The sequence below is a fragment of the Trichosurus vulpecula genome (assembly GCF_011100635.1).
Source record: "Trichosurus vulpecula isolate mTriVul1 chromosome X unlocalized genomic scaffold, mTriVul1.pri SUPER_X_unloc_1, whole genome shotgun sequence".
Classification (NCBI taxonomy): Eukaryota; Metazoa; Chordata; class Mammalia; order Diprotodontia; family Phalangeridae; genus Trichosurus; species Trichosurus vulpecula.
This window is the reverse complement of record NW_023494377.1, coordinates 3237451-3257103: the sequence shown is the minus strand read 5'-3', so window position 1 is coordinate 3257103 and position 19653 is coordinate 3237451. Positions and strand designations below refer to the sequence as shown.

Below are 19653 nucleotides of genomic sequence, written 5' to 3'. Positions count from 1 at the left end.
ACAAATTCAAAATTGCCCCCACCTTTAATTAGCAAGCACTTATTAAGCACCTACTATGTGCCAGGCACTGTGCTAAGTGCCCAGGATACAAAGACAAAATCATAATTGTCTCCACCTTTAATTAGTAAGCAATTGCCAGGCACTATGCTAAATGCCAAGGATACAAAAACAGAATCATAATTGTCCCTGCCTTTAATCGACCAGAACTTATTAAGCACCTACTATGTGCCAGGCACTGTGCTAAGTGCCCATGATACAAAGACAGAATCATAATTGTCCCTGCCTTTAATTAGCAAGCACTTATTAAGCACCTGCTATGTGTCAGGCACTGGGCTGAGCACCCATGATACAAAGACAGAATTATAATTGTCCGTGCCTTTAATCAACAAGCGCTAATTGTTACCTACTGTGTGCTAATGCCAAGGATACAAAGACAGAAGTGGAAGCAATCTCTTCCTTCAAGGAGCTTACATTCTCTCAAGCATGTTCATACTAAGACACAATGAACAAGGTGGGGAGGCTGCCCCTTTGGAAGAGACAAGCGATGTGGGGATCAGCCCTGAGGTCTGAGAAATGGGGTTCCATTTGGAGAGGTGGTTGGGCTGCAACAGGGGAGCTGGGGCGAGGTCTGTTGGCTCAGTTGGAAAGATCCTCTTTGCAAGCACCGCAGGTAGCGCTCTCCTCTCCGCCTTTCACCTCCACCCATTACCTGTCCTACTTCTGGCCTCTGCCCATCCTCATGGTGGTTCTTGCCTTGTCATCACTTCTTTCCTTACCCCCACCCAGCTCTGCCGAGGATTGTTTCTGAAATAGAAAAAACAAAGCAAGAGATGAATGGCCTGCTCTTTCCCCCCTTCCCAATGGTACAGAAAAAACCTCGCTAGGCTATTTTTCTCTCTTCGTTTTGATCTTATGGGAGGGGTGAGACCAGGTATGAAAGGTCATAGGAAGCCTCAGGGCAAGTGCCAGGATAAAAAGGTTTGTAGGCCTGTTCGTCAAGTTCTGATGGATGAGCCAGGTAAATGCAACCGGACAGGTGTACTTGGTTTTACACAATAGGTATTTCAAAGCGCCTCCAAAGTTCAAGGCCAAATGCATTTTTGTACATCAGCTAATATCTTAAACCCACAAGAGAGGGATTCCTGTTTCCAAGAGCCCTGCCAGGACTTCTTAGGGAAGGCAAAGAATCCTTCTGTTAGGCGAGTAATTAATTACCGGCTCTTAGCTTGGAGTGTAGATTTTGCTGGCTTGGGGTTCTGTGTAACAGAGAGTGCCTGGGTGGTGAGTTGCCAGGGGAATGAGATCCTGGGAGCCTAGATCTAGAACCAACAATGGTGGAAGAAACCTTGGAAGCCATGGAATACAACCCTTACAGGTGAGAAAACTGAGGCCCAGAGAGGGGAAGGGACTTGTTCAAGGTGGCTCCTAGAATCCTAGACAGAGAGCCAGGAGGCACCTTAGAGGCCACCCTTCTTGTTTAACAGAAAAGGTAACTGGCTCCCAGGGAGTTGAATGACTTACCCAAGGTCACACATAAGAACATAACTCTAAGAGTTGGAAGGGGTCTCAGAAGCCATCTAATCCAATCCCCTGGTTTAACAGATAAAGAAATTGAGGCCAAGAGAGATAAAGTAACTTGCCCAAGGTCATATAGGCCAAGCTAGAATTTGAACCCAGGGCTTCCTAACTTTTTCTACTTGCAACCCCTTCAGCACTTCTTAAATTATGGTTGCAACCCACAGTTTCAGAAACACTGCATAGAGCCAGGAGGGACATTAAATGCCTTCTAGTGGAAGCCCCTCATTTTACAGATGAGGAAACCGAAGGCCCAGGGAGGTTAAGGGACTTCCCTAAGGTCACACAGCCACCAAGCCAAAATGGAAACCCATGTCCTCTATAACTGGAAGGGACCTTGGAGGCTATCTAATTCAGCCTTCTCACTTTACACAAAGGAGAAACTGAGGCCCAGGGAGGTACAATAACTGGCCAAGATCACACAAAGGCAGAATTTCAATCCAGATCTACTAATTCCAGAGCCAGTGTCTTTTCTACATTGGTTGTAGTTAGAGCTAGAGATGATTAAAGAAGGGATAGGTACCACTTCTTTCTTTCCTACTCTTTCTTTCTTCATGTTTAACTCCCATTCTCTCTAGCCCCCCCCCCAAAATCAAAGAAATAGAGAGACACACAGCAGAGGGTTCATGAAGAAGAAGGAATTCTAGAGCAGATTTCACCTCTTCAGAAGTCATAGAATGAAACAAAATTAGCTCAAAGAACAAGAAGGCTGTTGTTCCCTCTAGCCCCTTGACCGAACAAGAGCTTGGATTGTGCCAGTGGGTATCACTGAAAACGGGAGGCAGAATGATCAGGACAGATGGCTTAGGTTCATTCTTTACATGTGTGCTTGGGGATCAGAGGAGGGCTGATACTGATTTCGATGGAAACCTGGAATATAGAAACCATATTCTTGATCATTGAAAAGCTGTTATTAGGTCTCTAATAAAATGCAAAGCAGTTAGGCGGTCTTTGGTGCCCACCTACCTTGCCATGCTGTTATGCCCACCCTGCCCTTCTTCAGGGTTGCCCGGGTTCACTCATATTTTAATAGAAGAAAGAACACTGCATTTGGAGGCAGAGAAATGGGGTTCGTGACCTTTAACAAGTCACCTAACCTGCCTGACTTTCTTCATCCGTAAAATGAGAGGACTAGATAATCCTGTCTAAAGTCTCCTGAAGCTCTAAATCTGTGATCTTCCCATCAAATTAGCCGGATAGATGCACATTCCCATGGCCCACCTTTCCTTACCCAGCTCTCCAATGAAAGCCTGTATTCTCTTTACTCAGGGCCGTGCTATTCTCTGATGTCAAGGGAACAAGTCGTTAATACATTTTTCTTTTTGACCAGATGACCTCATTGCTATAGGGAACTACAGGTAAGGACTCTCCCTCTATCAATATGGTTCCTCCATTCTTCTGCACCTCATGGTCTTGGAGAGTTGTTTGGGGACCTCAAGAGATGAAGTCACTTGCCCAGAGATAGATAGCCAGTATGGTCAGAGGCCGGATTTGAACGTAGGTCTTCTTGATTCCAAAGCCAGCTCTCAGTATACTTTTCCACACTGTCCCTCTGTTAACTAACATGCATTAAATGCTTTCATGGCAGAGGAATGACTAACTCTGCCCCTCCCAGGCAATGCATGTGTATTCTGACTATGGCTTCTGGAGAAAAGAAGTAACTCATATCATGGGAATTTCAAGCCAGGGAGGAGAGAGTGACTCCATTGACAAGCTAGTGAGAGATCACTTTGGGGGAAGTTCTCCATAGGGGTGATACATCTGACCATGTGGGTCGCCACCTACTCTGTCTATGCATAGGGCTACCTCTTTAAGAATTGACTTTTGTATGTCACTGTACAAAATAAAACTAGAGACACAGTCCTTGTTTCTTGAAAGTTTATGGCAAAACAGACACGCAGATCTGCATGTACAGAAAATACCGACATCAGAATAAAAGGTGAAAAAATGTAATATAGGGTGTCCCAAAAGTCTTAGTGCAGTTTTAAGTTTTATTAAGGCCTAAACTGCACTAAGACTTTTGAGACAATCTGTATAATATATTACATCAAAATGTTATAAGTCATGGGTCAATATGTTTTAGACATTTGCTTGGTTATGGTCTTCCATGATGTAATCATCAAAAGTTAGGAATGTGCCCAGGATAGCCCAAGAATTGGATTTGGACTAGGATTTCATTGGTACAGGGAACTTTGGAGGGTGGAAAGTCCTTTTAGCAATGCCGATCAACAACTTCTGTGCGGGTTATCGACTGTGAGAGTTGCCTAGAGCATCTCAGTGCTGTATCAGGCAGGGACTTGCCCAGGGTCTCATGGCTAGTGTGTATCAGAGTTAGACTTCGAACCCAGGTTATTATGTCTTTGAGCCTAACTCTCTATGCATTATGTCCTATTACCTCTCTTGCGTCAAACTGCTTAATGTAAGTCAGGACATTTACTAAATAGTATATTAGAGCTGGAAAGGACCCCAGAGACTCGTTAATTCAACTTCCTTATTTAGCATGGGGAAACTGAGGCTCAGAGAAGAAATGAATGGCCCAAGGTCACTGGGTTTAGCTCAGGTCTTCGGTCGACCAGTGCAGGGAGAGTACCTAAAAAGAACAGTTTAAAAATGCCCCCAAGACTGGTAAACCTGTACAACTGAGACTGGAAGGAGAGGGAGGAATTAGCGCAGTTTGCCAACCATCTCTATGGCGTCTCTGTTGGGCAGTCTCCATTGGGCAAAGCTCTGTGCCAAGCATGGGAGATCTTAAGAGAATGATACTAGCTCTTATCTTTCAGTAGCTTGCATTCTGCTGGGGCAAGCCAAGGTGGACACAGAGTAGGAAATGCAAGGTAACCTGAGGAAGGAGAGAGTGCCCTCAAGTAAGGGAGGGACCAGGCAAGGCTTGGCATTGGGGGCCATGTCTCAGTGGAGCCTAGAAGGGAGCCAGGGAGTCTTAAGAGGTACAAGTGAGGAAGCAAGGCATTCCATGCATAGAGAACACAGTCTGTGCAAAGGTATGCAGATGAGGAATGGGCTGTCCAGTTCTGGGAGAGCTAATAGACCAGTTTGGCTGGAATATAGAGAGTATAAAGGAAAGTAATAGGAAATAAACCTGGGAAAGTGGGTAGAAGCTGGATCGTGGAAGACTTTAAATGCCAACTGAAAGGCGGCTGCCCCAAAAGGAAGACACTGAAGAGTTTTGAAATGGGAAGGCATAGGGCTAAGCCTCAGTCTTAGGAAGATTAATTTGGCAGCTTTATGGACAATAGATTGGAGAGAGGGGAGACTGGAAGCCAGGAGACCGTTGGGATATGATTAGGGTTAGAGATGAGAGTGGTCACATGTATGGAGAGAAGGTGGTGGACGAGAGAAATGTCACACAAGGGAAATTGATGAGAGTTAGTAACTGATTAGATATGGGTGATAAGGAAGAGGAATGAGTTAAAGATGACACCAGGGTAGGTTGCGAACCTGGGTGACTAGAAAAATGGTGGTTCCCTCTACAGAAATAGAGAACCTTGGAAGAGGGGTGAATTTGGGAAGAGAATAGAGTTCTTTTTTTGGCTAATAAATGAGAGATCTTAATGCAAGAAGGTAAATTCAGCCTCTCCAGTATCCCTGGGATTTGATAGGATGTGCACTGTTATGGAATTATTAAGAATATAGAGGTTCTTTGATTCTTCATTGGGTTTATGATTTCTGCAGTATGGGTACTTCTCTCTGCCAATGCAGGTCACAGCCCATTCAGATCCTTTTCCAACATGTGACTCTTGTCCACGTTCTCCCATGGATCTCCCATTGAGAGGCCACCCAGGGTGCTGTAGGCCTTCCTCTAGAGTTCTTGGCATTGCAGTGGAGTACTCAGCAGACTCTTGGTTACCCCGCCCCCCCCCCCAGGCTCACCACATGATGAGCCCTCCCTTTTCCTGTCAGATGATGTCTTTTATGCCTCTTGTGCCATCCCAGACTTTCTGTAAACTTCTTTTCCCCTCTACTGCTTCTCACTGTTTTCTGAGCTAATGTCTCAGGATCATCCAGCATCCTCCTACGGTTCTGCATAGGAGTTATAGTCTAAAACTGTGCTGTCTTTGGCCGCCATCACTCTCGACTTGGCAATACAAGTAAGAATTGGCTGGCGGAGTTGGTTCCCAGGCTCTTTTGATCTTCTCGTGGGGATTGATTTATATTTATTTTTCGAAATTCTCTTTTTTTGTCATTATTCTGAACTCCACAAATGCCATCAAGCCATGAACATTTCCCTATTCTTCCACAGAAGAACAGAAAAAGAGGATTGTGCGTGAAACCATGAATCTATTAGGTTCAGCTTGCACTTTTGAAAAATGACTATAATAAATTCAACAAACCGGTTCTGAGCTGTCCTCCTTGTCTTTTTCTCCTTTGGAGCCTCCTTTTATTCTCTTCTGTACATTTTAAAATGCTACAATGACTTTTTTTATTTTTATCACTATCTCTGATAACTCCCTGTCCTTCCAAATCCTCCTCCTCCATGGGAGAAAAAAATAAAAACTCTTCTTTTGAAACAAATAACCATAGTTGGCTGTTTCTAAAAAGCTTTATCTCAGTTTGCTTCTCAAGGCCCCCATCCCTGCCAGGTTGAGGCAGGGTGTAGGGAAAAGCTAGTATTCCTTATTCTTGGTCCTCTGGAGATGTGATTGGTCATTGCGTCGTTGACAGTTAAGTCTATGAAAGAAAAGAAAATCACCAAGAGATCCCTGTTCTCCCATCTTCCTACTCAAGGCTCCTTCGTGTAACAGTGCCCTGGCTATCTCCCCCTTCTCCTTACCAAGGCAAAGCCCTCTATGTGTGCCCTTGATTCTGTGCCCTCCCATCTTCTCCAGCAGATCGTCCCCATCAGCATCTCCACTCTCTCTCCAATCTTTAGTCTCTCCCTATCTACCATCTCCTTCCCTGCTGCCTACAAACATGCCCAGATCACCCCCATCACCAAAAAACACTCAGTAGATCCTAGCATGCCCACGAGCTATAATCCCATGACTTCCTGCTCTGCAGCTCAGCTTCTTTTTATTTATTTATTTATTTTACTTTTTTTTTTTTTGCAGGGGAGAAGGCAGGGCAATTGGGGTTAAGTGACTTGCCCAAGGTCACACAGCTAGTAAGTGTGCCAAGTGTCTGAGGCCTAGTTTGAACTCAGGTCCTCCTGACTCCAGGGCTGGTACTCTACTCACTGTGCTACCTAGCTACCCCTGCAGCTCAGCTTCTTGAAGAAGCTTGGTGCCTCTCTACTTCTTTTCCTTACTCCATTCTAACCCTTTTCAGTTGAACTTCTGACCTCCTCATTCAATGGAAGCTATTCTCTCCAAAGATAGGAATCATCTCTTAACTACCTGATCAAATGGCCTGTTTTTGCTTCTGATCTTTCTTGACCTCTCTACAGTATCTGATACTGTCAATCATTTTCTCCTCTTGAATATTCTCTCCTCTCTGGGTTTCTGTGATTCTGCTGTCTCTTCTCTTCTCTCTTCTCTTTCTTGATCTCTTTTGCTATATCTTCATCCATGTCACAAACGCTGAGTGTTGATGTCCCGTGAGACTCTGTCCAGGGCCCTCTTCTGTTTATATTCTCTTGCTTGTTGATCTCATTGGTTCCCATGGATTTCATTTTATCTCTATGCAGGTGATTCACAGATCTAGTTATCTAGCCCTAGTATTTCTCTTGAGTTCCAGCAGCTAAGCATTGGATATCTTGGAACTAGCTACCCTATTGACACCTCAGACTCAACAGAACTCATCAACCACCATCCTTGTGTGAATCACTGCAAAAGCCAAATTAAGCTGTCTGCCCTAAACCTCTCCAAACTCCAGCCTCAGCTGCCAAGGATATTTTCCCAAAGATCATCTACGATTATGTCACCCTTTGCTCAGTAAACTCTCTTGGCTCCCTATTAGCTGTAGGATCAAACATAATGTCCTTCGGAGTTTAAAATTCTTCACAACTTAATCCTGCCCTGATTTTGTTCTGGTCTCTCCTGCCACCATTTATTTGTGTAAGCTGTATTCCATGCTTGAAATATACTCCTTCCATGTCTTTTTGGAGCCCAGTTCAGGTACCTCCTTTTCCGTGAAGCCTTGCTTAATCTCCTAGGTAGAAGTGATCTCTCCATGGTCTCTGGAGCTCTATTTGATCTCTCCTTGAGGGTTAAGATCAGAGAATCCTAGATCTACAGCTGGATGGTACCTCAGAGGCCATCTTAGTTCAACCCCCTCATTTTACAGAGATGGAAACCAAAGCCCCTGGGAGGAATGACTTGCCCAAGGTCACACAAGTAGTAAGCTTCAGTGGTAGGATTTATCACACTCTTACTTCTATTACAGTTATTTATGGACCTGTATTTTTCTTCCTGCCACAAGATTGAAAAGTTCCTTAAGAGTAAGCACTCAGTCTTTGTTCATTATTGAATCTCCCCAGAGCCCAGCACAGTTCACTTAATAAATGTTTGTGGAGTTGAGCTGAGTGATGGCCAAACATTGTGCTAAACAGAGGACAGAATACACAGGTGACTTGAAAAGGGATCTGGGGGCCATTTTCTAATCCCTAATTAAAAACGCCGAAACTTAGCTGAATGAAGATTTGTCTTCAGCGTAATTCTATTCAGCAAGTAAGCCTTGCCTGGCTTTCTCAGTGGTGGGCCCCATTATTGGCATGCCAGCCCAGGTACTTCTGAGAGAGCTCTACTTGTTTCTCTTCATGCCAAACCTGTTTCCCTTCCTTGTTGTCTTAGATTGCTCTTGTCAGAGATTGACTTTCCAAAGGGGACCCTAAATACTCTCTCCTTTCCCTTTTCTTGTCCTTTTTCCCAGCCTTCTATTCTCCTGAGAAAGGAAACACAGCTACATTCTTCCCATTATTACAGGAATAGAGATTAGAATCACCTCTTGTTTGTTAGCTGAATCCTGTGGTGGATTAGCCTGCAGCTGATAGCCGCTACCCAGCTCTTAGAAGCTGACAGTCTGACCTGGTGTTTGGAAAATATTTTCTGTTAGGGCTAGGGATCATGGGAATGAGGCCAAGGAAGCCCCAACACTCCCTTTCATCTCTGTGTTGACCTTGCTACTCCAACAACTTGATCTCTTTATATAGTTCTTTGTCCTGTTTTTGTTTACATTTTCAAAGGAAATCCTTGTATCGTCCCTATCTAGTGGAAAATGTATACCCAGATGAATGCTTCCTCTTGGCTTCCAAGATGCCTTGGAAGTGAATGCTCCAGAAAAACAAGTGAGAAGAAGAGAGATGGGCAGTGCCTAGTTAGGCAGTCAACAACATATATTTGGATAGCCCACCATGGTAGGTATTGTAGATGATAAAAAAACCCAAAAAACAAAAACTAGCCACTGCATGACAGATACAGTAGTGGAGAAAAAGTAAATAAGTATACATGGTTGATGCCATTAAGAAACTTAGTCTTGTTAGGGAAACACAACTTATAAACGTGTGTAGCACCTTGCATGTAGTAGGTACTTAATAAATGTGTTAAATAGAAAAGTTAAAAAAACTCATCGATCCCATGGAGCATCAAGAGAGGTCCTTTCCCCTTTATGGTAGACTGTCCCCTTCTCCCTACCCCAGTGAAAGCCCATACCATCCATGTGATTTGTAGTATTGCCATCAGACAGGTCTTCATGGAGGGTTCACCATCAAGGCACTTCTTCCCGTTGCTTGCTGCTGTGACTCTTCCCAGTTATTCACCATCCTGACACTTTTGAGTCATTGCTGTTTGGTTATCCTTCACATATACAGTTGCTCTTTCTAATCCATTCTGCTATCCTCTTCTGTTTTGTGAGTGAATTCATCCCATTCATGTTTATAGTTATGGCTATTAGTTGTGTATTTCCCTCCCTCCTACTCTTCTGTACTTCCCCCCCCCCTTTGTTTCCCCCTTCCCCCTTCTACAAAGAAGAAGGCAGTGAAAGAGGAGTTGAAGCTGTTCCTACTTTTATTCTCCTCATTCTGTCCCCTATTGTGGATTTTTACCTTTTTTCCCCTTTTAATCCCCGCTCATTCCCCACCCTCTGACATTAAAGTTTGTTTTGCTTATGAGTCATCCTTCACCAATTAGACTCTCCTTCTTAAACCCCACTTCTACCCTCTCCCTGTCCCCAGCTATTTCCCTGTTGAGTTTAGTATTTTTCTACATGAAAATCTGTGTCTGTTAAACCCCCCTTTGTCTAGTTCACATAAAAATGAGGTTCACATGAACCCCATTCCCCCACCACTTCCTCCTCATTTATAGACTCTTTATCTCATGAGCTCCACTTCTGTGAGATCATAAATTCTCTCTTCTTTCTTTCCTAGCACGTTCCGTATTCTCTTCCTTTTCTTTCTTCCCTTAAGACCATCAACACAGAACAAAACTACCCCTTGGTCTTAGTTAATTCTACCAAATTTGAAGAGATTAGTATTTTGAGGGACACTTGTTTCTTCTTTTCCTTATTAGAATGTAAGCACTTCACAATCCTTTTAGATGTTCAAATGTATCTTCCTTTCCAGATTTTTCTTGGCTACCATGTTTGCATTTCAAAGTTTCTCCACAGCTCTGATCTCTTTATAAGGAATGCTTGAATATCCTTTGTTATATTAAAAGCCCATTTCCACCCCTCTACCCTCTCCCTCTTTCCTCCCATACCCTAGGATTATACTCATTTTCTCAGAGTAAGTTATTCTTAACTGGAAGTCTTGATTGTGTGCCCTTTAGAATGTCATTCCAAGAGCTCTTCTCTTTTATAGTAGTAATTGTCAAGTCTTGTGTGATCCTGACTGTGGTCCCTTGGTACTTGAACTCTTTCTAAGGGCTGTTTTGAGTGTGTTCTTTTACCTGGATGCTCTGGATTTTGCCTATGAAATTCCAGGGAATTTTCATTTGGGGGTTTCTTTCAAGCTACAGTGAGATCAAGCAGAATCCAAATCCACTGATTTCCCTTACCCGTGTCCACTCGGGGGATCTTACTGAGGAAGTCTCTATGAGTTCTAAAACTTGTCCAATTCACTCCTTTTCATCACTGTCTCCTTTTACTGACTGGGAGGAATTATAGGGCAGGGGGAGGGGAGGAGGGGAGTTTGTAAAAGTTGTAATGGATCCTAGAGCTTGCTGTTTGAGAGACTTTTTACCATTTGGGTTTATATGCTGTCTGTTTGAATAAATTACATTTGTTGAATCCTAGGAATTGAGGGTCATGAATGAGGAGGGAGGATGAAACCAAGCCTGAGATGAAATCTTGAAGAGTAGATGAGAGGGGGCGATTCCATATTTTTGGTAATTTAGGGGCATACTCCATGCCATATCTCTGGACCTCTTGAAACTAGGGTCCAACTCAGCCATATACAGATTCCAGGAAAAAAACATGAGTGGTTAATAGAGGGGAGTAAGGTGGGTACTTATGAGTAGGCAGAATAATTGTTGGTTGCCAAACAATATACTGTACTCATTCAGTTGGTAAATTAATTAAATTATCAGGTGACAAGCGGTGATAACAGCTATAGCTCTGACAGCACCACTATTCTCTTGCCTCCTAGAACCACCATCTATACCAGCTCTAATGCTTGGACCTGTTTTGATTTTTTTTAACCACTTTCTTAAGATAAGGCAATCCTTGGGAATTCATCAGGTGGCTTAATCTTCTTAACTTCAAATGCCCTCCAGAAGCTACCATGCTTTTTGAAATGTTTCTTGCTAGTGATTTAAGTACTGAGTGCTGGGCCTGGAGTCAGGAAGATCTGAGTTCAAATGTGACCTCAGGTACTTACTAGCTGTGTGACCCTGGGCAAGTCACTCAGCCCTGTTTGCCTCAGTTCTCTCATCTGTAAAAAGAGCTGGAGAAGGAAATGGCAAAGCACTTCAGGATCTCTGCCAAGAAAACTCCAAATGGAGTCATGAAGAGTCGGACACAACTTAAAGACTAAACAACAAACAACAACAACCCTATGGGGTATGCTGGAGCCAGGTTTGACCAGTTAATTATTCAATTATGAGTGTGAACATTTACCTTAGAAGTCAGCAATGGCTATAAATCTGAGCTTGATTTATTGTTTTCTTTATTGACTAGACTACAAAGTATTAATAATGCAGTGTGTATACATTGACTAGATTAGAAAGTATTAATAATGCGGTGTCTATACAGTTTTTCTCTCCTTCCCAGAGAGCTGGTTGTTAAATGTTTACCAGCATACCCCTATATTCCTCTACAAAAATTGCTTGAGTTCAATAGGAGTACACTGTTTGCCTCATTTTCCTCGTCTGTAAAATGGGGGTGATAATAGCACCTACCTTCCAGCGTTGTTATGAGAGTCAAATGAGATCATCTTTATAAAAGTGCTTAGCTCAGTGCCTGACATATAGTAGGCACTATACAAATGCTTATGCCCTTCCCTTCAGTCAGAGGTGGCAGGTGCGGTGGCCAGATCTCACTTTGTCTCACCCTCTCCTTGTTCTCTCCTGAAATCAAGTTAAAAATGAACTTGAGGATAACTAACTGTGAGGGGAAGTAGGTTGCCTGAAGGAAAGCTACAGGGTTTCCTGCTGTATTCTTAGAGGTGGAGGGGACAGCAGTCATTCATCCAACTGGTTGCTTATTGTTGCTGTTCAGTCAATTAATCGTGTCTGACTCTCCCTGACCCCATGGGACATAGCGAGCCAATATTGTCCATGAAGATTTCTTGGCAAAGATACTGGAATGGTTTGCCATTTTCTTCTCCAGCTCATTTTACAAATGAAGAAACTAAGGTCAAATTGGGCTAAGTGACTTGCCCACGTAGCCAGTTAGTGTCTGAGGCTGGATTTGATTCTAGGCCTGGTGCTCTATCCACTGAGCCACCTGGCTGTTAACAAATATTTGTTGTGAGTCCCAGGAGGGAAGGTTCTAGACTAGGTGATGGGAGTATGGATAATAGCACCTCCCATTGATCTATTAGTTTAACAAATAAATGAGGCCTGACTGTAGAGGCAGAGGCCCTGGGTTCGAATTATGTCTTTGTTACTTAATACCTATGTGACCTTGGGCAAGATGTTGAATCTTCCTAGGTTCATTTTCTTCCTCTGTGAAGTGAGGGAATTAGATGAGATGGTCTCTGTGGTTGCTTCCAGCTCTAAAGCTGTGACCCTATGTGTGGCAAGTTAATTTCTCTCTGGGTCTCAGTTTCCTCCTTTGTTAATGATGATGCTCATTACAATAGCTAACATATAGCACTTACTGTGTACTTTACAATTATTTACTAAGTACTTTCTAATTATCTAATTTGATCCTCACAACAATCCTGGGAGGTAGGTGCTGTTTTTTTGTTCCCATTTTACAGATGAGAAAACTGAGGCAACCAGAATAACTTGTCTAGTGTCACACACCTCTCAGACTTCAGGACTGGTGCTGTGGGAATGGGTGACCTCCAAAGTCCCTTTTATGGCTGGTTCTATGATCCTATGTATGACCTTGGGCATATCCCTTCCCCTCCCTGGGCCTCGGTTTCTCTTCTATAAAGTGGGGGGTTGGATTCAGTGGCCTTTTGGGGCCTTCCAGCTTTAGCTCTAGGAGCCTAGGATCCCTGTCCACAGAGGAGGACTAGAAGAAGAAAGGCCAAACCAACCCTAAAATCATATCATTTTTTTTCTGTGAGGGAACATGTTAAAATAGCTGGATAGTTTGCACACTGGCTTCCTGAAGATTCGACTTCATCCATTTTGGGTGAGACCAGAGCAGAAAAGCAAGGAGGGGGGCGCGGGTAACAAGTCCAGACAAAGACATGTAATGTAATCAGGACTTTGTCAGGGATAAACAAGAAAGAAGAGTTCCCTCCCTTTGTGTTCAGAGGGTAGTTTATAAACATGCTAGCCTTGAATGTCAAGGGACTTGGTGATGGATGGGCTGCTGGGAACAGCAGAGCCAGGACTTACTTTATCTGAAGACTCATTGCTGACCTCTCCAGGTAACTGCATTTGGGAATATGTGGGTGAAAACCAGAGGAGGCTGGCTCAGAGAGGTGGAGGAAGGGGAGGAAGAAGAGGAGGAGGAAGAAGAGAGGGAGGAAGAAGAAAGGGAAGGGTAAGAGGAGGAAAGGGAGGAGGAGGAAGGGGAGGGGGAAGAGGAAGAGGAGGAATGGGAAGAAGGGAAGAAAGAGGAGGAGGAGGAAGAGGAGGAAGAGGCCAAAGGAGCTCCAGAAAGTCAAGCCCATGCAGTATCCTAGGTGAATTAACAAAAACCAAATGAAAGACGAGTGTCTGTTTGACCTTTGTTGCTAGAAACACCAACCAGATTGTGTGAAAGTGGATGAGCCAGAGTAATTTGGCACTTTTAATTCTTTTTTGTTCCATGTTTTCACTTTTATTATATTTTCATAAGAGACCATCATATGAGATCCAAAGCATTTCTGAGCCAGAATAAAATTGAACGCATAAAACAGCTATGTCTGAGAAAGAACAGGGCAATCACTGAAAGGCCAGACTTAAGTATGAGCCAGTCAGAGGGGATGATACCCATGCAAATAAGCCTTAGGGACAGTGTCTTCTTGGACCCTAGGAGGAAGTGCACTGGTTACTTGCATAGTACTTTCTAGTAGTGGTTACCATTTGTTAGTCCAGCCCCTTGGATATTGCAAGTGCTTATCAAGAGATAGGATAGACAGCCTCACAGATGGAAGAGACTTTAGGGGACATATCCTTTCATTGTACAGAGGAGGAAACTGAGGCTCAGGAAGGGGAAGAGACTTACTCTAGGCCATCCATAAATTGAAGATAAAGAGTTGAAGTGATGTCAAGGCCAACTAGTCCCCTCTCCTTTTATAGAGGAGGAAACTGAGACCCAAGGAAGAGATGGGACTTGTCCAGAAATCACAGAGGCAGGCAGCATTTGAACCCAGGTCCTCTGCCTCCAGACTCAATGTTTCTATCACATTGACTCACTATCCCATAAATACTTGCAATTGACCCTTTGTCCCCCGGGGGTCCCTGAAGCCACAAAAACTACCACCCTGCTTCAGTTTGTTACTTCTTAGTCAATCCAGCAGGACCATTTTTTGAAATGTAGTTATTTTTCCTTTATGAAACAAAAGATACAATGTTTTTTGTCGGTTTCTTTCTCTCTTCGCTGATATTCAGCTTTAGATTTCACACATAGGCTTGTGGTATCATAACAAGGACATTGCCTCTTGGATCAGAGAAATGATGACTTTTCTGCCTCATGTATATGTTACCTAATATATGACCTGGGCTAACCCCTTAGCTTTGACCTTCATCATTCATGCGTCAGGCAGCCCTGATTCTGCTACATTAAACATTCTATCCTTTCTCTATCACAAAGTCAGGAACTTGTTCTACTTTTTGCAGTGACAAAGTGGTCATTTTGTAGCTCTTTGATAGTCTGCAAACCTAATTTACCCCTCTCTCCCTTTTTCTTTAGTGTCCTTTCTCAAAGAGGTGCCAGCATATTGAAGGCCAGTCAGCTCAGATCCTTCTCTGATTTCATCACATTTGAGAAGGTGGGAGAGGATATTGCTGGGCCGGCCTTGGGCAAAATTGAGAAATGGGCAGTGTGTGTCCTTGGGCAAGTCACTACTTACTTTGTTCCCAAGGTTGTTGGGAGGAGAACCATAGCATTATATAAATGGGAATCATTTCTATTTCAGCAGCTCTCCTCCCCACATCTTCCTGTTGCTAGTTTGTCGGCTGATTCCCCCTAAAGTAGTAACTGATAATGGTTTAGGAGGCTACCGCTCTCAGAGGTATTTGTACTTTTGAAAAATTCTTTTTTGTTATTATGAATTTGGCTAATACCAACTAATAGGAGTATTTCCATCGACAGACAAGAACAGAAAAAGAAGATTATGTATGAAACTGTAAGACATATATATGTATATATATACATATATATATATATATATATATATATACACACAGAGGGTGGGAAGGGAGGGAGGGAGGGAGGGCAGAGAGAGAGAGAAAGAGAGAGAGAGAGAGAGAGAGAGAGAGAGAGAGAGAGAGAGAGAGAGATTGAGGGGGAGAGAGAGCTTATTTTTATTTTAAGTCTGACAATTTAACACTGTAGTTCCTAAAACGTCCTACTTGGCTGTCTTTTGCTGAATTTCCTTCTGTTTTCTTCTGTGTATTTTTTGAAATGTTTCCTTGATACTCTTTCCTTTCCTTTCTTCTCTTTTTTTTAGCATCACTGTCACTTCTTCTTCTTTCCTATCCTATAACTTGACCTCCCCCTCAAATTAAATTCCTCTCTTTTGGTAAATAACTAATACTTGATAAAAACAAATCCACACATTGGCTCTGTCTGTAACTGTTTATGTTGTCAGTCTGCACTCCCAGTCCATCACTTCTGTGTCTTCTGGAGGGAGTCCTTCTGGGGTGGAGATGGTTAGATAGTAGGGCCATAGTGAGGAGATGACTACAAATACAGTTGTTGATAAACTTGCTTTTTCTTTTTTTTTTTTTTTTTTGAGAACTGCCTGTTCATATACTTTGACTATTTCTTATACATTTGAATCATTTTTTATATATCTTGTATATGAGACAAGTTTGCTGCAAGTATTTCCCCCTCCCCTTCCCCATTTAACTGTTTGCATTCTAATGTTAACTACATTGATTTTGTTTGTGCAAAAAATTTTCAATTTTATGTAATCAAAAGTTTTGCCAATTATTATCTCCAGTGATCTTCTCTATCCCTCGTTGGTCAAGAATTCTTCCCCTATTCCTAGCTGTGAAAGAATTTTCTTCCATGTTCCTTTAATTTGTTTATGATGTGACCTTTTGCATCCAGGTTATGTATCTGTTTAGAGTTTGTTATGATATATTGTGTGAAATGTTGGTCTAAACCTAACTTCTTTCTAGTTTTCCCAGCATGTTTTGTCAAATAATGAGTCCCCTACTCCAGTAGCTGGTATCAATGTTTTTACTGAACACTGTAGTACTATGGTCATTTGCTTCTGCATGTTGTATATCTTCCTTGTTCTATTGACCAAATTTTGTATTTTTTAAGCAGGATCAAATAGATAGCATCATTATTGCTTTGTAGCATAACTAGGCCCCTTTCCTTCCTTTTTTTCCCCCATTATTCCCTTGACCTTTTATTCTTCCGGATGAATCATTATTTATTCTAGTATTATAAAGGAGCCCTTTTGATGGCTATGGCATTGAATCTGTAAGCTAATTCATGTAGTATTATCATCTTTAATCTCTCCAGTTTTTAAGTCTGTCTTTATTTGTGTAAAGATCATGTCGTAGTTCTTGTCGTATAATTTCTGTGTGTTTCTTGGTAGGTGGTTTCCCCAAGGCAGAATGTCCTCAAAGCTTAAAACTGCTCTCAGACATTTGGGGCACCCTGGTTTTTATGTAATCTGTAGTTATTTTGAATAGAATTTCTTTCTCTCTCTTTTTGTGGCATTAATTGATAATATAAAGAAAGGCTGATGACTTGTGTGGATTTGTTTTATAGCCTGCTACTTTGTTGAAATTATCATTTCAATTAATTTTTAGTCAACTCTTTAGCGTTGTCGAAGTGAACCGTTGGTTCATCTGCAAAAATCAATAGATGATTTTGTATTTATACTTTAATAGTGGCTTCTTAGAGGACTCTCAAAGTCTTTAAGACTCAAAGAATTTAATTCCCACACTACTGAACATGTATCCCAAAGAGATCCGTGACAAAGAAAAGGCTTCTATATAACAAAGTATTCTTAACAATACTCTCTGGAAATTTAAGAAACAAACAAACAAACGTGGAACAAAGTGGGCCACCTTCAACTAGGGGGTGGCCAAACAAATGTGGCCTCCTACAGTAATGCAATGGTATTGTTTCTCCCTTGAGAACGGAGGACTGGGGCCATGTGGTTGAGTGGGGCCTGAGAGAAAGTGGCCATTTTGTAGGGCGCCCCCTCAAAACCAAACCTGCGTAAATCCACACACCATAGCTCATTCTCTTGGTGTTGTTTATTGAGCTGTTTCAGTCATGTCTGACCCTCTGTGACTCCATTTGGGGTTTTCTTGGCAAAGGTACTGAAGTGGTTTGCCATTTTCTTCTCCAGTTCATTTTCCTTTTTTTTTGAGGAGGCAATTGAGGTTAAGTGACTTGCCCAAGGTCACGCGGTAAGTGTGTCAAGTGTCTGAGGTCAGATTTGAACTCAGGTCCTCCTGACTCCAGGGCTGGTGCTCTACTCACTGAGCCACCTAGCTGCCCCTAGTTCATTTTCCAGATGAAGAAACAGGCCAACAGGGTGAAGTGACTTGCTCAGGGTCCCACAGCTAGTAAGTCTGAGGCCAGATTGGATCTCACAAAGATGAGTCTTCCTGACTCCACGCCCAGCACTCTCTCCATTGCAGGGCCACCTAGCTGTCCCTATTCTCTTATGAGGCTCTCTATCTCTCAGAATTCAAAAGGAAAAGATATAGGTATGACCTGAACTTAGACATATTCTAGAAAATTATGATAATAACATATCTGCTCTCATCAGCTCTGCTCCAACCTCAACTTTCACTTCTCTCGTCCTTTTTTTTGGATTAAGTTCCTGTCTCTTAATCCCATTCCACACATTCATAGTGAGACAAACTCATAGTAAATGGCCTTATGGTTTTAATACCAGTTTAAAATAACACAGCAATGTGAATAACCAATTAAAAAAATAAAACCTCAAAATGCCAAAGTGCTTTGGCTGCCGCCAATGGGGAACAAATAGCTTTTCTTCACTCTCCTCCTCCTCCCCCTAGGTCTGAGGGGAAACAGGAAGTGAGTGGTCAGACAGGTAAACAGACAGTGGCTTCCCCCATCTAGGGAATAACAAGCCTGCTGTTCTGCTTGCTCTCCTCACTACCTCACTGTACTCTCAATTTCCACTGTTCCCTGTCCTCAACTCGTGGCTCCCAAATGAGCAAAGGCAGCCGGCCATCACATCATTCCTGCTCTGTCAGCCATGATAGAGTCCAAAATCCTCATCTGCCTCTCCTCATGGCTGCCTCCGAGTCACTAAGGGAAGTCCTTTGCAAAGCTGTCTGTTTTCAGAGTGGCCCACGTTCTCTCTAGCCATCTCTAGCCTGTCTCAGGGGCAATGTCTCTGAGGGCAGGATTATAATTTCAACTTAATAAATAATGAATCTGAGGAAGGCAGAGAAATATGGGGAAACTTAAGTGAACTTCCCTGGGCTCTGGTTTTCTCCTCTGTAGAAGGAGGGGTTTGTATTTCATGGCCTCCAAGGACCCTTCCAACCCTAGATCTATGAGCTTAAGGCCTGAAGTAAAAGCAAAGACAGTGATGATAATAACATAGAGTAAAAACTCCCTAAAAGGCTTACATGAGATACAGTGAACAATTTTGGTTCCAGAGAACAGAGCCTACAATCCACATCCCTCCTCTCAGTCGGGATGTTGGGGGACCGTGGGTACAGGAGCTAGCCGACGTTGTCAGACTTAATTGCTTCCTTGGTTGATTATGCTTAACTGTTTCTCTTTGTTACAAGAGAGGATTTAGTGATTTGGAGAGGGAGTGTATTGGGAAATGATGAATTTAAAAAAAACAACAACCATAAAAATGGTGGAGAAACCTCCAGTGGTAGAATTCCAGGCATCTATTAAGCAGATTCATAAATTTAAACCTAACTTGCTAGGGCCACCCGCCCCCACTCCCCACCCCCAAGTCATTAGCCATCAGAATGTTTCATAAGAGAAAAATCTGGACGACTTCATTTGGGTCTACTTGGTCTGAGTCCTGGCTGCTCCATTTATTAACTATGTGACTTTGAGTAAGTCACTTTACCTTCCTGAGCCTCAGTTTCTTCATCTGTAAAATGAGAGGGTTGGTCCCTTTCAGTTCTAGATCTATGACTTTAGACAAATCCCTTCCCCTTCCTGGACCTCAGTTTCCTCCTTTGTAAAATGGAGGGGCTGGAATAGATGGCCTCTGAGGTCCCTTCCAGCTCTAGATCTGTGATCCTTCTGTGACCTTCCCCTTTCTGGGCCTCAGTTCCCAGATGGCCTCTGAGATCCCTTCCAGCTCTACTAGCCCTGACCTTATGATGCTAGGATTTTGTTTTTTTTCAAGTAGATTTACACAAAGCCGGGATGATTCTGGTAGTACTT

The 19653-nt window shown here is 42.8% G+C and overlaps 1 protein-coding gene across 2 annotated transcripts in view; it reads left to right on the top strand.

The window, feature by feature from the left end:
• Window positions 1–19653, top strand: part of MID2 (midline 2) — a 98581-nt gene that overhangs the window by 28992 nt on the left and 49936 nt on the right. The window lies entirely within an intron of this gene.